This window comes from Perognathus longimembris, chromosome 18 (assembly GCF_023159225.1).
Source record: "Perognathus longimembris pacificus isolate PPM17 chromosome 18, ASM2315922v1, whole genome shotgun sequence".
NCBI classification, from domain to species: domain Eukaryota; kingdom Metazoa; phylum Chordata; class Mammalia; order Rodentia; family Heteromyidae; genus Perognathus; species Perognathus longimembris.
In genome coordinates, this window is record NC_063178.1 from 36,897,713 (window position 1) to 36,916,322 (window position 18,610).

General features: G+C 39.1%; 2 pseudogenes; one reads left to right on the plus strand and one right to left on the minus strand.

Moving 5' to 3' along the window:
• Positions 1-372: 372 nt before the first annotated feature.
• On the minus strand, positions 373-11,264 carry LOC125366943 (annotated as a pseudogene).
• Positions 11,265-15,742: 4,478 nt separating this feature from the next.
• Positions 15,743-17,898, plus strand: LOC125366944 (annotated as a pseudogene).
• The last annotated feature ends 712 nt before the right edge of the window (positions 17,899-18,610 follow it).

Here is an 18,610-nt window from a genome sequence, read left to right on the forward strand (position 1 = left end):
TAACTAGAATGTGGGCCACATTCACCTTTCTCAAAGCAAACAAAACTGTAATATAGCAAAGAAAAAAGTTAAGAAAAATAGAATTAAATATAAGACAAATAGGATCTGATTCTATCTTTGCCTTTTCATGGTTGGTAATAAAGAAGTAATCAAATCCTTATGCTCTTGTAGGGATCTGTTATTCACTATGAAGCATATAAGTTGGATATACTAAAAACACAGAAAAATAATACTAGCTATACTGGAAAAGAAAAGCCAACTAAACAACACACGCCATCATTTGTAGGTTCACATGTTTCTAAATAAAAACCTTTTCATAGATAAAGGTTAAAAAATGAATAAAATTTGTGACTGGTTGCCTCATTATTGCTTCTAACTAAATATGTCTCCCCTTTGAATTTTTACCAGAGCGTTTTTCAATCCTACTTTGACATCCTTGTTCCTCAAACTATAAATCAAAGGATTGAGCATGGGACCAACATTAGTGTAGAAAACAGAAGAAAAGATTCCCTGCTCCATAGATCCAAAAGAGTATTTAAGATACATGAATGACGCAAATTTAAAAAAATAGCAAAATAACCATTATGTGAGAAGTACAGGTACTGAAGGCTTTCTCTGTTCCTTGAATGGATTTAATTTGGAGAAGGGTACTGATGTTAAAAACATGAGAAATAAGATGGTACAACTGGAATTTGAGATGTTAATGCCTGCAACAATGATGACTACAATCTCATTGACATAGGTGCTGGTACAAGAAAGCACTAGTAGGAATTCTGGGAAGACGGCGGAGGAGCAGCAGATCCCTAGCTGAGCTCCCTCCAACATTGCAGTTTTTCCATCCCACAGAAACTTTTACCCCTAGAAAGATAGCAAAAGTAAGTTATAACAGTACAGGGATTCTAGCCAGGAAGGAAAAATTGACTTTGCTGGTCTTAAAACACGGATTTGAGCTCCAGGTGGCATCCCGCCACCATGCCAGTGCCGGCACCGGCACAGTGCCCCACACTCCACGCAGCTAAAGCACTCAAGAAGACCGGGGAGAAATCCTCCAGAAGCCGGCATACAGACAGATCACAACCTGAGCAGACAGGCCAAAATCACAGAGAAAGCATGAGTACCCCCATGAAAGACACTCTCACTTGCACCCACAGAGCATCTCCTTCCCCCACTGCCAGAGCAAAGTGCCATCTTTGACACTGGCAGAGGGTCAGACCAGACTGGAGCTAAAGCCCGCCTGGGGAAAGCAAGAACAAAGCGGCCAACTTTGAGAAGGGCAACAGGGACTGACCAGTGACAGCCAGCTCCACCCAGGAGTATGACCCCTGCCCAGGTGGGGGTGGGGCTTGTCCTGGGCCTTGGCTCAGCTCGAGGTGGCCTGCACAGACCGCCAGAATTCCTCAATTAAAAGCAAAAGCAGCGAGCAGCTACCGTATCAGTGGCACAGAACAGCCACATGGGAGAACAAACAGTTCTTGAGACAGAGAACGGTCCCGTTCAGAAGCCCAATTCCCAGCCCGAAATGGAGCTGACTTGCATACCCTGCTCTACCCAGGAGGCTGCCCCACCCAGGAGGGAGGAACCACCCCTAGGCAAGCAAATCTCAGCTGCGTAAACCAGAGCAGAGGCACCCCGTCCTGCTGAGTCCACAGGCTATTCAAAGCCAGGCATTAAAGGCAGTGGACCTAGAGCAGATGGGTGGAGCCACGGTTCCCAAGACTGTTCACGTCCACCACCTATAGAGGACGCCCAAGTCTTACCTTCAAGGTGTAGGAACCACAGAGACCCAGGATTTCACTGACAGGGGAAGAGGGTCAGAGCAGATCCACTCCCTGCGAACTGAAAGAAAGTCAAACCAGCCAAGCGGCAGAATAAACTGCAGACCATCACAAGGAAACCAGATTCTGTAGAAAGCCCACCGAAACAAGGAAGACTCCTTTTTATTTTTTTTATTTTTCCTCAAACCTTTTTTAAGCTTTCTTTTTTAAATATATTTTTATTTCTGAAACGTCATTGATTTGTTTTTGTTTTCCATTTTTACCCGTTGGTTCTATCAAGTTCTTTTTTCTTTGTTTTTGGTTGTTTTTTTTTCCTGATTGTTTCTTTTTTCCTTTTTATTTTTTTAAATATTTTTTCTCTGTTATGTGCATCTGTCTTCCAGTATTTTTTCTTTACCTCTCTATTTGCATTTTAAAAATTACTTTCCTATAAATAACACCTCCACTCTTTACTGCTAACTCTGCATTGTCTATCATTTTAACCTTGTTCTTTCTACTGATTCTACTCTCCTCCACATTTCCATGTCACTGAAACTAAACCAAAATCATCACCCCCCATACATTTTACTCTATTCTCTTTACTACCTCTAACTTACCCTCCTGACTTACTTCTAGGACCTCCAGATTCCATTGACTCCTGGTTACTGGATAGAGGGTATCCCTGTTTATTCCGAGTGAATCAATGGGGTTCATAGAGAAAGCCAGTCCAAAAAGAACTTAATATAAGCACAAGAAATGCTCATAGGGTTGTAACAGTAAATAAGTACCTACTGAATACAGGGCTCAGGATTGGTTGTTACATTGAAATTGTATTCTTTAGGAACACCAAATATAATTTTATACACAGGTATAAAAGATATCCATACATAATTGTGAACTTCTAAGATTTGCACAACAGTGCTTGGTAAGGTCTGCTTTGGGTCTTAAATGGTGCTCACAGGTGCCTGTAGATTGGCATTCCCAATCCAAATGGGCAGAAGAAACACAAGAAAGATAGCAAACAATGGAGTATTATCTCCCACTCAAAACAAGCAGGAAGCAGAGGAGTCAAAGACATAGAAGAGAACCCTCAAAATGCTCTACAAAGTATACTGATAAACATGATAAATGAAAAGTTTGAATCTCTTCAGTCAATGATTCTAGAGCATGTGGAGGTATTTCATGGCCTCCACAAATAAAAAGATAAATGAACTTCAAGAATCAAATGAAAAGGTAACTACCCAGCTAAAAGAGTTGAGAGACAGCACTCAAAACCAAATTAATGAAGTTAATAAAGTAAAGAAGTCCATGCAGAACCTAAGAGATAATTATAGCAAGGACATGGAAATCATCAGGAAAGACCAGTCAGAAAGAAAAGAGATTCAAAAACAAGTAGCTAACCTACAGTCAAGACTAACTGAAGCAGAGGATTGAATCCCAGGAGCTGAAGATGCCCTAGAATCTATGGAGAAAGATTAAAAAAGCAATACAAAACCAATCCAATTGAAAAAACAGATCGCTCCAGGAGATTCAAGATACAATCAGAAAGCCCAATTTAAGGATAACAGGTGTTGAGGAAAATCTGGAGAAGGAAGTTAATGGAATAGGCAACTTATTTAACAGAATATTAGCCAAGAACTTCCCAAATATCCACAAGGATAGGCCTATACAGATACAAGAAGCATGTAGAAGAACCCCAAACCGACTAGACCAGAATAGGATATCCCACTGACACATTGTGATCAAAACAGGATCAACAGAGTCCAAGGAAAGAATCCTTAAAGCTGTTAGGGAGAAGAAAACAATCACATACAGAGGAACATCAATCAGAATTACCCAAGACTTCTCCGCAGAAACCATGAAAGCAAGGAGAGCCTTGAATGAGGTATGCAAATCCTATATAAAAATAACTACCAACCAAGAATAATGTAAGCAGCTAAACTCACATTCATAGTCGAAGGTCAAATAAACGTCTTCCACAGTAAGGAAAAACTGAAACAATATATCTCCACCAAACCAGCTTCACAAAAAAATCCTCAAAGATGTACTATACAGGGAAAATAATCAAGATCCCAATGCAGACAGAGAAATGAACCCTAAATACTAAACCAGAATATCAGATCAACAAATGGGAAGACTCAGCCTTTAGCAAAATAGGGATAATGAAAGGCACAAATGGTCAGCTCTCAATCCTAACTGTCAACATTAATGGACTTAATACTCCAATCAAACGATATAGGCTCATAAGTTGAGTCAAAAATCAAGATCCATCTTTCTGCTGCCTCCAAAAGACACATCTATCCAGAAAAAGTAAACATCTTCTAAAAGTGAAAGGCTGGAATCAAATCTATCAAGCAAATGGCCCCTATAAACAGGCCGGAGTTGCAATCCTAGTATCAGACAAAATCGAATCCAAATTAAAAAAGGTAAGAAGAGACAAAGAAGGTTACTACATACTAGTAAAGGGATCTCTCCTACAGGAAGATATAATCATCCTAAATATCTACACCCCAAATACAGGAGCACCCAACTTCATCAAACAAACACTACTGACTCTAAAAACACTCAAAGACCCAAACACTTTGATAGTTGAGGACTTTATCATTCCACTATCACCTCTGGATAGATCAACAAGCCAAAAACTGAACAAAGAAACCACAGAACTAAACAATTGCATAGACCAACTAGTCTTAATCAACATCTACAGAATATTCCACACTGCAACAACAGAATCCACATTCTTCTCAGCGGCACATTGAACATTCTCCAAAATAGATCACATCTTAGGGCACAAAGAAAATCTGTACAAATTCAGAAGTATCACAACCATTCCCTGCATTCTCTCAGACCACAATGGAATAAAATTAGAGCTCAACTCAAACAGCCACCACAGAAAATCCTACAGTTCATGGAGACTAAACAACACACTGCTGAACCATCAGTGGGTCACTGAAGAAATTAAAACGTGAATTAAAATATTTATGGAACTCAACTAAGTTGAGGACACAAAGTACCAGCTCCTTTCGGACACAGTAAAGGCAGTACTCAGAGGAAAATTTATATCTCTGAATGCATACACCAACAAACTGGAGAAACAGCAACTCAATCCTTTAAGGAATCACCTTAATTTACTTGAAAGAGAACAACAAGCCAAACCCCAAGTCAATAGACAGAAGCAAATAATTAAAATCAAATCAGAATTAAATCAATTAGAGATGAAAAAACCATTGAAAGAATCAACAAAACAAAGAGTTGGTTCTTTGAAAAATTCAACAAGATAGACAGACCCATAGCAAACATGACCAGAAAACGAAGGCAGCACACTCACATAAACAAGATAAGAGATGAATCAGGTAACATCACAACAGAAACAAGCAAAATTCAGACCATAATAAGGGACTATTTTGTTAACCATTATGGCAACAAATTCAAGAACTCGGAAGAAATGGATGATTTTCTAGAAAAAGTTCATATCCCCAAACTCAACCATGAACATTTAAACCTTTTAAGCAGACCCATATCCAGTATTGAAATAGAAACAGCAATAAGTGATCTCCCACCCAAGAAAAGCCCAGGTCCATATGGATTCACAGCAGAATTCTACAATGCCTTCAAAACAGAACTCAGACCAATATTTCTCAAACTCTTCAATGAAATTTAAAGAGACAGTTCACTACCAGACACTTTCTATGAAGCCAGTATAACCCTCATCCCCAAACCAGGCAGGGACTCATCAAGGAAAGAAGACTATAGAACGATTTCCCTGATGAACATTGACTCAAACATTCTCAACAAAATTCTGGCCAATAGACTTCAACAGGTCATCAAAAAAATCATACACCACGGTCAAACTGGATTCATCCCAGGGATACAAAGTTGGTCCAATATACGCAAGTCAATTAATGCAATTCACCACATCAAACGGAGCAAGGTAAAGAACCACATGGTTATAACACTTGATGTGGAGAAAGAGTTTGATAAAATACAGCACCCATTTTTGCTAAAAGCCCTGGAAAAATTGGGAATCCAGGGAACATTCCTGAATATAATCAAGGCAGTTTATGATAAACCAACAGCAAGCATAACTCTCAATGGTGAAAAACTAAAGCCATTCCCTTTAAAATAAGGAACAAGACAGGGATGTCCACTCTCTCCCCTTCTCTTCAACATAGTACTAGAATTCCTAGCCAGAACAATTAGGCAAGAAGAAAATATAAAGGGAATTCAAATACGAAAAGATGTAGTTAAACTTTCTCTCTTTACAGATGACATGATCCTATACCTAAAGAACCCTATGGACTCTACCCCCAAGCTACTAGAGCTGATCCAAAACTTTGGCAAAGTTGCAGGATATAAAATAAACCCTCAAAAATCAACGGCCTTTCTCTATGCTTACGACCCAAAGACCGAGGCGGAAATCACGAAAACAACTCCTTTTGCAATAGCCTCAAAAAACATAAAATACCTAGGAATAACCTTAACCAAAGAAGTGAAAGACCTCTAAGATGAGAACTTTAAAAACATGAAAAATGAAATTAAGCCAGAACTAAGGAAATGGAAAAACCTCCCATGCTCCTGGATTGAGAGGATTAATATAACCAAAATGGCAATATTGCCAAAGGATATCTACAAATTCAATGCAATACCCGTTAATATCCCAACACCATTCTTTAATGAAATAGACGAAGCAATCCAGAAATTCATATGGAACAATAAAAGCCCTAGAATAGCAAAAACAATCCTAAGCAGAAAGAACGGTGCAGGAGGAATTACAATACCCAACTTCAAGCTGTATTATAAAGATGTAGTAATAAAAATAGCTTGGTATTGGCACCGGAACAGGCCTGAAGACCAATGGAACAAAATTGAATACCCAGAAATGAACCCACAGAACTACGCCTAATTAATCTTTGATAAAGGAGCTAAAACAATAGTCTGTAAGAAAGATAGCCTCTTTAACAAATGGTGCTGGCAAAGCTGGTTCAACACATGCAACAAACTAAAACTAAATCCTTACATATCACTCTGCACCAAAATCAATTTGAAATGGATCAAAGACCTAGAAATCAAAACAGACACCATGAAAACACTAATAGAAGGAGTAGGAGAAACACTTGAGCACTTTGGCACAGGACAAAACTTTCTTAACAAAGACCCAGAAATGCTACAAATTAAAGAAAGGTTACACAAATGGGACTGCATCAAACTGCAGAGCTTCTACAGGGCAAAGGACATATCTTGCAAGATAAACAGAAAGCCCACAGATTGGGAGAAGACAAAGGCCTCATATCTAAAATATATGCAGAACTAAAAAAATTACCTTCCTCCAAAACAAAACCACAAAGAACCAATAGACACCTCATCAAGTGGGCTAGAGACTTGAAAAGAGACTTCTCTGATGAGGAAATGAGAATGGCCAAGGGACATATGAAAAAGTGCTCTACATCACTGGCCATAAAAGAAATGCAAATCAAAACAACATTGAGATTCCATCTCACCCCAGTAAGAATGACCTATATCAAGAAAACTAACAATAGCAACCGTTGGAGGCGATGTGGCCAAAAGCAAACCCTACTTCATTGTTGGTTGGAATGTAAACTGGTTATGCCACTCTGGCAAGCAGTATGGAGATTCCTCAGAAGGCTAAACATAGAACTCCCCTATGACCCAGCAGCCACACTTTTGGGGATCTATCCAAAAGACCATAAACAAAATCATACTAAAGCCACCAGCACAAGAATGTTCATCGCAGAACAATTTGTCATAGCTAGAATCTGGAACCAACCCAGATGCCCCTCAGTAGAAGAATGGATCAGGAAAATGTGGTACACATCCAAAATGGAATTTTATGCCTCTATCAGAAAGAATGACATTGCTCCATTTGTAAGGAAATGGAAGGACTTGGAAAAAGTTGTACTAAGTGAAGTGAGCCAGACCCCAAGATACATGGACTCTATGGTCTCCCTTTTAGGGAATAAGTAGCACAGGTTTGGGCAAGTCACAGCAGAAGATCACAGGAGCCCAATAGCTATACCCTTACTAACACATAAGATAATGCTAAGTGAAATGAACTCCATGATATGGAAACGATTGTTATATCACAGTTGTAACTACTTTCAACGTGCCATATGTAACTGTAGTCTCTATTATTGATGATCATCCTGTATCACCTTCCTGTGGTTGTACCTACACTTTCTCTGTATCTCATCTGCGTATATTGGACACCGGGTATACTGGTATTAGAACTAGGAAATTGGAAGGGAATACCAAAATCGAGAGACACAGGGTAAAAAAAAGACAAACAACTACTAAAGCAATACTTGCGAAACTGTTTGGTGTGAATGAACTGAACAACTTATGGGGGGCGGGGAATGGAAGGGGGGAGGGGGTAATGAGGCATGAAATAAGAAACAGTACAAGAAACTGTATGAAACTGTAACCTCTCTTTAATTCAGTTTGATAATAAAAAACATATATATATATAAACTTTAATAAACTGCATTCTATGGAATCATCAAAAAAAAAAAAAGAAAAAAAAAAGAAAGCACTAGTAGTGGTTGATGACCTTAACATTGCAAAAGGTCAGTCTAAGCATGCAGCCCGTGTTGGCCATGGCTCCAGCAAAGCCCATTGTGTAGGCAGGAAAAGACAGCCCAGAACAGACTTGTTGGGACACGGTTATCTTATACAATAATGGATTACACATGGCCACATACCGATCATAGGAAATCGAGGTCAACATGTAGCATTTAGGTGTTACAAAAATGAGAAAGAAAAAGAGCTGAAATTTGTACCCAATGTAGGAAATGACATTCTTCTTTAAAACGAATTTCATCAACATTTGGGGAGTGAAAACAGAAGAGTAACAGAGATCAGTAAAGGAGAGGTTGAAGATGAAATAGTACATGGGAGTGTGGAGGTGAGAATTTAGAACAATAATAGTGCTCAAGCCTAGATTACCCACTATGGTGACAATATAGATTATTAGAAATATGTTAAAGAGGGTTAGTTAGAGTTCTGGTTGATCTGTTAATCTAGCTAGAATAAACTCAGTCAAGGAGTCAATTTCAACCCAGTATTCTCATCATTGTAAATCTGAAATGACAGAGTAATGCATTAAGAGGTTTCCCAAATCCCTGCCTTCAATCTTTCAATAATAGACGACTGGTACAATTTCAGTATTTCCCTTTTTGTTTATGATGTCTGAATGATGAGTCTTATCCTACTTATCTACATTCCAGTGACTCTATCGTTTTCTATTTTTACATGAGCTGACTGTGAAAAACCTTTATTATTGTCCTGCCTAGAGATTTAGGAAGTGGTGTGGCTAAAGTAAAACACTCCCTACTGATGTACTGAGTCTGTGGAGATGTGTCTCTCAAAATGTCTTCAATTCTGTTCCTTATTCATGTTTTCACTACTCTATTCCCTTCTGATGATCAGAATAAAACAGGAAATTGCTGTAGAACAGCAAATCATACAGACATTCTTCCTAGAAAGGATTCCCTCAAATCAGTGATGTCTGTCTAAATGATAACAGGTATAGAGGAGAGATGTGGTAGCTTAATGTTTATAATTAATCATAAACATCAATGTTTTTTACACAGTTTTCTATGTGTTTTTCTTGCTAGATGGAAAACGAAGCAAAGTTGGTGAATGTTCTTTCAAACATCTTACATGGAGACGTGAAAGGAACACATGACTTCAGTACAGGTGATATTTGTACTGATGTTTCTGTAATTTTATGACATGCAAATTCTCTCTACATAGATCATATAAAGAAAAGAACAAATTTTGCCTTCACTGACACTCTCATTTCCTTCATGTCACTTGGAGCTATTCTTCTTGGTCTTGCTACCCAACGAAAGATGAGGGCATGCACTGAGTTTAAGAGGACACGCTGTGAGGCAGCAGAGTTCCATACTATTCATTATTATTATTCCATAGATTAATTCTCATTTTTCATTCATTTCATGGTCCACAGTGACCAAAAGTAATGGAGATGATATTAACTGACCTGTCTAGTACTCAAGGAAATCAGTACTCATCTCTCTTATGAATCTCACCTGCCTTTGTTCTGTAGGATGAACTGGCTTTGGAGTTGTTAGTGCTGACCACATCCAGTTATAGAATCTTCCCCATTGATTGGCAAAAATGTCATAATATAACTCTCACAATTAAGGTGCCTGAGAATAACCAGGAAATAGAAATCAAACTTTGAATAATACATCGGCCAACAGGAGAATAATAATACTTCCAGACTTGTTGCCAGAGTTACAAAATCATCCATCACATGTAATTTGTTTAAGACTTCTAATTCTTTTAGTCCTAATTAGAAAGGCCCCCAAAGAGCTCCTTTTGGTTTCTGTATTTACCTCCTACTCTAGGATAATAGCTGTGAACTTCCGAATAGGGATTTATTGTCTCCTGGGCATGAATGTAAGATGCCTGTGCTGTGATTTATAAAAATGAAAATATAATAAGTCATTATGGTTTCTGCTAATCATACAGGTAACATTTTAGTAAAAGTTTGTCTGTAATTATGACAGAGCAAGTTTAATCATCCTTATTAGTGGGTCCTTGCTTGGAAACAAACCTGAATATATTTTTTATGGAAAAATCTTCAGGGGCAGAGCTTAGTGGACCACAAGAGTGACTAGTCTCCTTACTGTATTCATCAAGCCAAGCATTTCTTTTTCTTTCTCCTCTAACTAGAAAAAAGTCTGAAGCATACACATTAGTGTACTTCTAATTTATGGAAGACTAAGTGAATACAGTTTATTTCCTATAGCGTACTCCCATCCTTCTCTCCTGTGTCATCATAAATAAATTCTATTGTCAATTTGGTCATAGCAAGTGGTCTCAGTGGAGATATGTAAGAGGTAGCACACTGCTTCCCACACACATTACAATCTAATTTTCCAACCCCACATGGAAAGTGAAATCAGTGATCTACTTTTTACTTAGCAGGAGATCACGGCAGTTCTGACATGAACACTAAATTTCCTTCCTTTCTCAATGATGGGGTCTTTGAAGACCAAACTTATCTTCATGAGCTTACGTTGAAGGCCTAGCAGGGAATAGAATATCTATTCTAGAATAGAATACCATCTCCTACAGAGTGTACATGAGCCAGCTTTACTTTTCTGTCTTATTATTTTTATTATATGTGACTATTATATGCTGACAGCAATGGCCTCTGATTACTATATGGACATCTGTAATCTATTTCTGTATAACAGTGCCATTTCCCCCAAACGATGTTGCTACCTTAGACTTGGTTCCTTCTTCATGGAATTTTCTAGTGCTATGGCCCCTACTGAACATGACCTTCGGTGAGGCAAACACCATCAACCACTACTTGTGTGACACCCTCCCTTCATTGGGGCTCTCCTTTGTGGTATACGTGTCAATTAACTGGAGGTTTTCATTATGATTGGCATCAGTCTCCTTGTACTCAGCGTCACAATCCTTATTTACTAAGGTTTCATCCTCTTCAGCATCTTCCATATCAGCTTTTCTGAGGGCACGTCCCAAAGCCTCAAAACCACCTCTGCTTTATCAATGAATGATGTCTTTTTATATCAACACATTTCCCTTGGACAAACCCTTTAATCTACAACTTGAGGATGACTGACATTAAAGCTACCTTGAGGAAAACTCTGAACAGGAGAAAATATTGATCCTGAACAGTGTCATTCTCTGCTAATAGTTAAAGAGCAGAAAATTTTGGTATATTTGTCCTAGTATTCTATTTTTTGAAGTTTCTTTAAAAAATATTGTCAAGGTAATGTACAGAGGGGTTATAGTTAAATATGTAAGGTATTGATTACATTTCTTGTCAAACTGGTTACCTCCTCCCTCATTTTTCTCCTACCTTCCCTCCTCCGCAATTCCCCATTCCTGAGGAAATGGAAAGACTTGGAAAAGATAGTAAGTGAAGTGATGCCAGATCCAAAGAAACACAGAATCTATGGTTTCCCTCATTGGTAATAATTAGGATACTCCTAGCAGAAGATCACAATACCTTCAATCTTTGAGAAATCGAGGGTCAGGAAGATCCCCCCCACACTAACACACACAGACACACACACAGACACGGATGGACACACACACACACATACTGGGGGAGCAGGGTGGATGAAACCAAACATGCTTGTTCTCTCCTTGCAGCAAGCAGATGTGTCAGGGTTTTTAGCCCCCCCCACCACTCTCCCCCAGACCGCAGGAGAGACGGGGAAGGCACACCACGACCAGACAAGCCAAGAAAGGAAAGGGTCAGCAGACCGCCCACACCCAGCCCTCCCTCACCAGAGGACAATCAAGTCATAGCAAGATCTCGTTTATTGGGGAAGTACATGCCACTAATATAAGGCACAGGAGCCAATCAGGTCTAAGATCAGCAGGAAGGGGAGGGATGAGCTGTCCATTCAGGGCATAAGAGCCGGGGCATCACAGCCCACAGAACCGCCTCTGGGTTATAGCCAAAGTCACTTGTAGCAGCTGCGCGTTGTTGTTAGGTGCTGCCATCTTAGCCACACGTGGCCCCAAGACTGAGAAACAGGCAGGGCCAGCTAGTTGACTTCCAGGTGTGCCCCAGAAAGGTTTGAATAATTAAAGGCATAAGATGTTGAGGTGTCTCATCAGGTGGCAATTGCAACAAAAATAAAGACTGTTTATCTTCCATTGCTACTTTACAGAATAAGAGTTATAACTTCAAACCACAGTCAATAGCTTAAAAATAACTTCCAGGGAGTGTGCAACATTAGGGTTAGGCTGCTCCATTTTGAAACCAGAGGGATTGAAGTCTTGATGCTAGCATTAATTTATCTGGCAGACACAGGAATAAATCTCCATGACAAAGAAGCACCTAGATTTTTATTTTCTTTAAAGGAGAGTCAATTTCAAAGCCAAGATTAATGTCTTACTTTTAACATAACAGCACATTTAATATAGCATTGATAGAAAAATCATATTTATGAGGATAAAACATAGTGTTTGAGTTAGTAATGTGGATCATACAGTCTGAAATGAACCAACAATTAAGCTAATTAACATTTCAATCAATTCTACAAACATATTTTCTATGTGTTTTTTTGATATGCCTGTATGTATAAGATTATTTTTAAAATGTATCCTACTGGCAAATTCCAATCAACTATTGAAGTATTTTTGACTATTGATAACAAAATAAATACTAAGATTAAGCATTTTTCACAATTACATCTTTTTATCTTTTGGAATACAGCACCTAGTTTTTTATTCCCACTAACCATGGCACCCAGTATACTACTCATTGCTTATTACTAGTGTTGGGGTCCATCTTTCTCCCCTGGATGGAAGGGGCCTGAGGCACCTCCCCCAGCTGGGGAATGCGGCCCTTCCATCCTCTCTACATTGGAATCCGGAGAAACCGGTTGGGCAAATAGACCCCCGACTTAGCTGGCAGCCAGCCTGGCGCCTACCAGCCCCGCCCTGGTTTGGCGCGCTCAGAGTGACGTAGCCCCTTGGAGGTCAAGTGACCAGCCCCTTGGAGGTCAAGTGACAGCCTTTTGGCCTATCGGAATCCTGGCCAACCCCCTTCCCCCGGATCATCTCCCCTTATCCCTCTCTCAATAAAGTTAGTTCGCTCTCAGAAGCCGACTCCGTGGTCTATGTACGTTAGCTCCCAGGGTAGGATAGCGGTCACATTGCCACACGGGTCGCGCGCACGCCAGGCCGGAGCCACCCCTACGTCTCACCCTGACAGACCTGCAGGCCGAGGGTTAGGGGAGAGGACGATATGAGGGTAATAAGAGAGAAAGGAATAAGCATTTGAGCCGGAGCAGAGAAAGCAGAGAGAAAGCAGACCCAACAACTAGCATAGAGATAGAGCAGCATTACTTAGTTTCAATTGTTTTGCTTATTATGCTTAGCATGAATTCCTCGAATTTTGAGATATAACCCTAGGACCTTGAGATATACTAGTTTCTTTATACCTTTATAAGTCCAAATATTCAAGGATATTGGTTGGAAAATCTCTGAAACTCATGTAGAGGTTTAGTTGTTGCATTAAATAATTTTTCTCTCAATACACTTTTTTTTGCCAGTCCTGGGGCTTGAACTCAGGGCCTGAGCACTGTCCTTGGCTTCTTTTTGTTCTCAAGACTATCACTCTACCACTAGAGCCATGGCACCACTTCTGGCTTTTTGTATATATATCATGCTGAGGAATTGAACCCAGGGCTTAATGTACATGAGGCAAGCACTTTATCACTAGGCCATATTCCCAGCCCCTCAGTAAACATACCCTACTAGATTTGTTTATTTTGTGTCTTGGAGCACTAACTTAAACATTCTTATTGTATTTTACCTTCTTGTTTTAGACTAAAAAAGTGTATTACTGGTTCTAAAACCTCCATATTCTATTCCACATGGAGTACCTCACTCACATTAGCCTATTTCCCATATACTGGACACTATTTGCAGCATAGTTCTTAATTTTTTATTTAACAATGTTCGAGTTGAAGAATGAAATATTATTTTGACCACCCCTATTTACAAAAATAAGGAGACACAGAGATTCTACATTGTATATCCAAAGCATTGGAGTCAGGAAATGCAGGAAAATATTCAAACACAGAATAGATCCCCTACATCCATAACCCTCATTCTTTCTTAATAATACTTGGAAATTTTCCTCGCTTTACTCTTATAACATTTACAGATTTGATAAAATATTCAGGATTCATTTAGTGTTATATAGAGCTTTAGAAGTGATGCAAACTAATAAAATTGATTTTAGACATGTCTCAGGTTAAAAAAATATGTGAAGTTGAAAATGTTTAAAATATAAGTCATGGAATCTGGTTGTCACCATTGCTATTAATGATAGGGAAACAAAGAGTAAAAGAGCTAAAAATAAATAAATGTCCCTTAAGAGACCAAAATGATAGGGAGATGCAATAACTGATCCAGTACAAAGGATGTACAATCCCTAAAGAGAATGTAATACTTCTGCATAATAATGATTCCCTATGCACAAAAGACACATTATATGTTACCGAGTAAATGCAATAGCCTTATGGTCTTAGTAAATCTAGTTTTTTCACTGAGATGGGATTGAGTTATCTTCTAAATTTCACTAAGTCTTTAAGCTCATGTGAACATTCTAGTGTCCCCTAGGTCGCAAATATTTTTTATTGCAAAGTTGTTTGTTTCCCACATCTGTTAGACACCTGCACATTTTCATGAGAAATTCTGTCCAGTAGCGCAGATAAATGAATACTTACGTTCAGGCAGCCTCATCTTCAAATCTGAAGAAGAAACCCTGAGTTTCAGGTTGTGCCCTCGAAGATAGGACCACAGTGATAAATCACCATTATAAGAAGGAAAAAAGTTTTCTCTTCCAAAGAGGGTAAGTTTTAAAATTTTATTTATGTTAGGAAGTAATCTGTCTATTTACCAACTTGAGATATTATTAACATTAGAGATAATATACATGTCATACAACTTGTCATTTTTCCCAAAATAATAGTTCAAAATGATCTAATACAATATCTAATGAATATGTCCATCACTTGTAGGAATATTCCTGTGTTTTTAATATGTGAGCACACATATAGTGAGAAGATAAACTTAAAATGAACCCTCCGCAATTTCCAATAACAAAATGTGGTATTGGTCATTATGGTTAACAGTTGTTTATTAGTTGCATTAAATAATTGTGTGTAGCCTTCTAAGAATCACATAGAAGCAACTTTTATACATACACCACCACTAGATTATGGTCAGTCTCAGTGTTTAGCAAATGGTTGCTGTGATTTCTGTCTCTACTTTGACTACTGAAGAGAGGTTTGAAGCAATGAGGAGATGATAAGATGAGAAAATCTCAGCTCCCTCCAGCTCCATGTTCTCATCTACCATATGAAAACATTGAGATTTGCTGTGTAGATTGTGAGTGATAGTTTAAACTATATTATGTTTAAGCGTATAATAAGGAAAACACTATGTTGCTTGATATTTCCCTAGAAAACAGAATTAAAGACATGATTTATGCACTGGGTGAGTGAGTTCCAGATATTCACAGAATGGATGTAGTATTTGTGGGTGACTATTTTCTAAGAACCTCTAAATGTCTTCTTATTTCACTTGTTTATGTGTCCACAGATTCTCTACAGAAGAATGATCTAGGAGAATGGGTCTTGTAAATTAAGCCATTGTGACTGAATTTATTCTGGTGTGTTTAATAGACCAGTCTGATTCGCAGATACCCCTATTCATCCTGTTCCTAGTAATATATTTAGTCACTGCCTTGAGAAATGTCAGGAGCCGAGCTAGCTGCTAAGCTCTTCCTGACCTCTGGCTGTGCTGTTACCACCAGGATATGCTAAAGGCAAGGACAATTGTTCACAGCCACTATCGGGAATTGCTTTGCTATGTCCCCACCTTGCTATGTCCCCACCTTGCTATGTCCGCTGGAGTAGATTCCTATGTTAATCAACCTTGTCCGGTGTTTACTGTGATGCTAAAGGAAAGGACAATTGTTCACAGCCACTATCCGGAATTGCTTTGCTATGTCCCCACCTTGCTATGTCCGCTGGAGTAGATTCCTATGTTAATCAGCCTTGTCCTGTGTCTACTGTAATCAAATGTTGCAAACTTCAAAGCCTCTTTATGTTCTGGAATTTTAACAATCCTATGCTATTCCCTGGTTCCAAAACTGCATATAAGCTGGGAGTGAGAATAAACTGTTGCTGTAGTCTTGAGGTTCAACCTTACGGCTGCAGACCTCCCGTACCCCATCTTTGTCTCGTCTTTTTTCTTTTGCCTTATTTTTCCTTTTCCTTAATCCTCGCCGCCCCTCAGTCAGGATTCCGGGCCAGCCGGCAGGGAGAAATATGATTTGATCATTTTAATTATATTGAACTCACATCTTCACACACCCAGGAACTTTTTCCTCTTTAATTTGTATCTTCTAGACCTTTGCTATTCTACTGCGATTATCCCCAAAATGTTGATGAACTTTTTTCTGAAAAAGAATGCCATCTCTTATGCAGGATGTATGGTCCAGCTCTACTTTTTTGGTTTCTTTGTCCTTACTGAATGCTACATGCTGACAACAATGGCTTATGACTGTTGTGTGGCCATCTGCCATTCACTTCTCTACAACACTGCCATGTCCCCTAAAGTGTGTTCCTACCTTGTATTTTCTTCATACTTCATGGGGTTCACTGATTCCCTGCTTGAATAAGGATTTGTCTTAAGTCTGACCTTCTGTGATGCTATGCCATCAATCCCTTTTTCTGTGATGTTATGGCAATGCTCAAGCTCTCCTGCACCAGCAGCTATGCAACCAAGATAGAGGTTCTCGTTGGAGGGACCAAAGACATCAGTTTGTTCAGTACTATCATCTTTATCTCTTAGGTGTTCATTGTTTTCAGCATCCTCAAGATAAAATCTACTGAGGGTAGATTCAAAGCCTTTACTACCTGCAGCTCCCACCTTGTCAGGAGCCAAACTTGCAGCTAAATTCAGTCTGACCTCTGGCTGTGTTGTTATCACCAGGATATGCTAGATGCAAGGACATTTGTTCACAGCCACCAACCGGAATTGCTTTGCTATGTCCTTTGCTATGTCCACCTTGCTATGTCCCCTGGAGTACATTCCTATGTTAATCAACCTCATCCTGTGTTTACTGTAATCAAATGTTGCAAACTTCAAAGCCTCTTTGTGTTCTTGAATTTTAACAACCCTATGCTATTACCTGGTTCCAAAACTGCATATAAGCGGGAAGTTAAGAATAAACTTGGCTGCAGTCTTGAGTTACAATCTCGAGATGCAGACCTCCTGAACCCCATCTTTTGTCTCTTGTCTTTTTTCTCTTATCTATCTTTCTTTTTCTTTAATCCTCGCCCCCTCAATCAGGATTTCCTCTTCGCTGCCGGCTGGCTTGTCAGGCCACCTAACTGCTGTATTTCTGTTTTTCAGATCCTGTGCATTTATGTATCTCATACCTTTCACTCCTGGTTCTCTGGATGAGGGGACGATATCCTCTGTGATTTACACCATTGTGGTTCCTATGATGAACCCTTTAATCTACAGCTTGTGTAACACAGATGTTAAAGCTCCCTTAGGAAAATCCCTCTGCAAGACAGTCAGTTGACCAGAAATCCCATGTCTCTGTGCTTTGAAGAGAATAGCATTGAGCTATTCTTTGCTTCAGTTAGCATATTTTCAATGTAAACTTATCTCTTTTTTGTCGTTCTTTAGCTCAAGGCAGCATTCTACCACTTGAGCCACAGCACGGATTCTGGCCTTTTCTGTTTATGTGTTACTGAGCAATCTAGCCCAGGATTTCATAGATGCTTGGAAAGCACTCTACCACTAAGCTACATTCCCAGCCCCATGAGTACATTTCTCATTGAACATTTTTTTCTCTTCCCTCATTTTTCTCCCACTTTCTCTCCTCTCTGACTCCCCAACCAAAGAGATATTTGCATATTATCTAGACAAAGTACAATTTATGCTTAACAAAAGAATATTTTTGCACATTTCATATTTAGTGAGATAAAGCATTTCAGAGGACAAGAAATAAAACTACTATAACTTAATCTTGGGTATTTCATTACAAAGCTAATGTTAACCCATTGTAGGTGACTTACAACTTTAAGCATAGCTACTCAGGAAACTGGGATCCCAGAATCACAGTTTAAAGCTTGCTCAAGTAGGGAAGTTCATTGCATCCTCTTTGTCTAATTAAGCAACAAAATATGAGAAGTGGACCTCTGTGGCTCGAGTGATATATTGCGAACGTTTAGTGAAAATGTGGAGAAATATATAGCTAAGCTACATTCACACATACGTGTGCTGTTAAA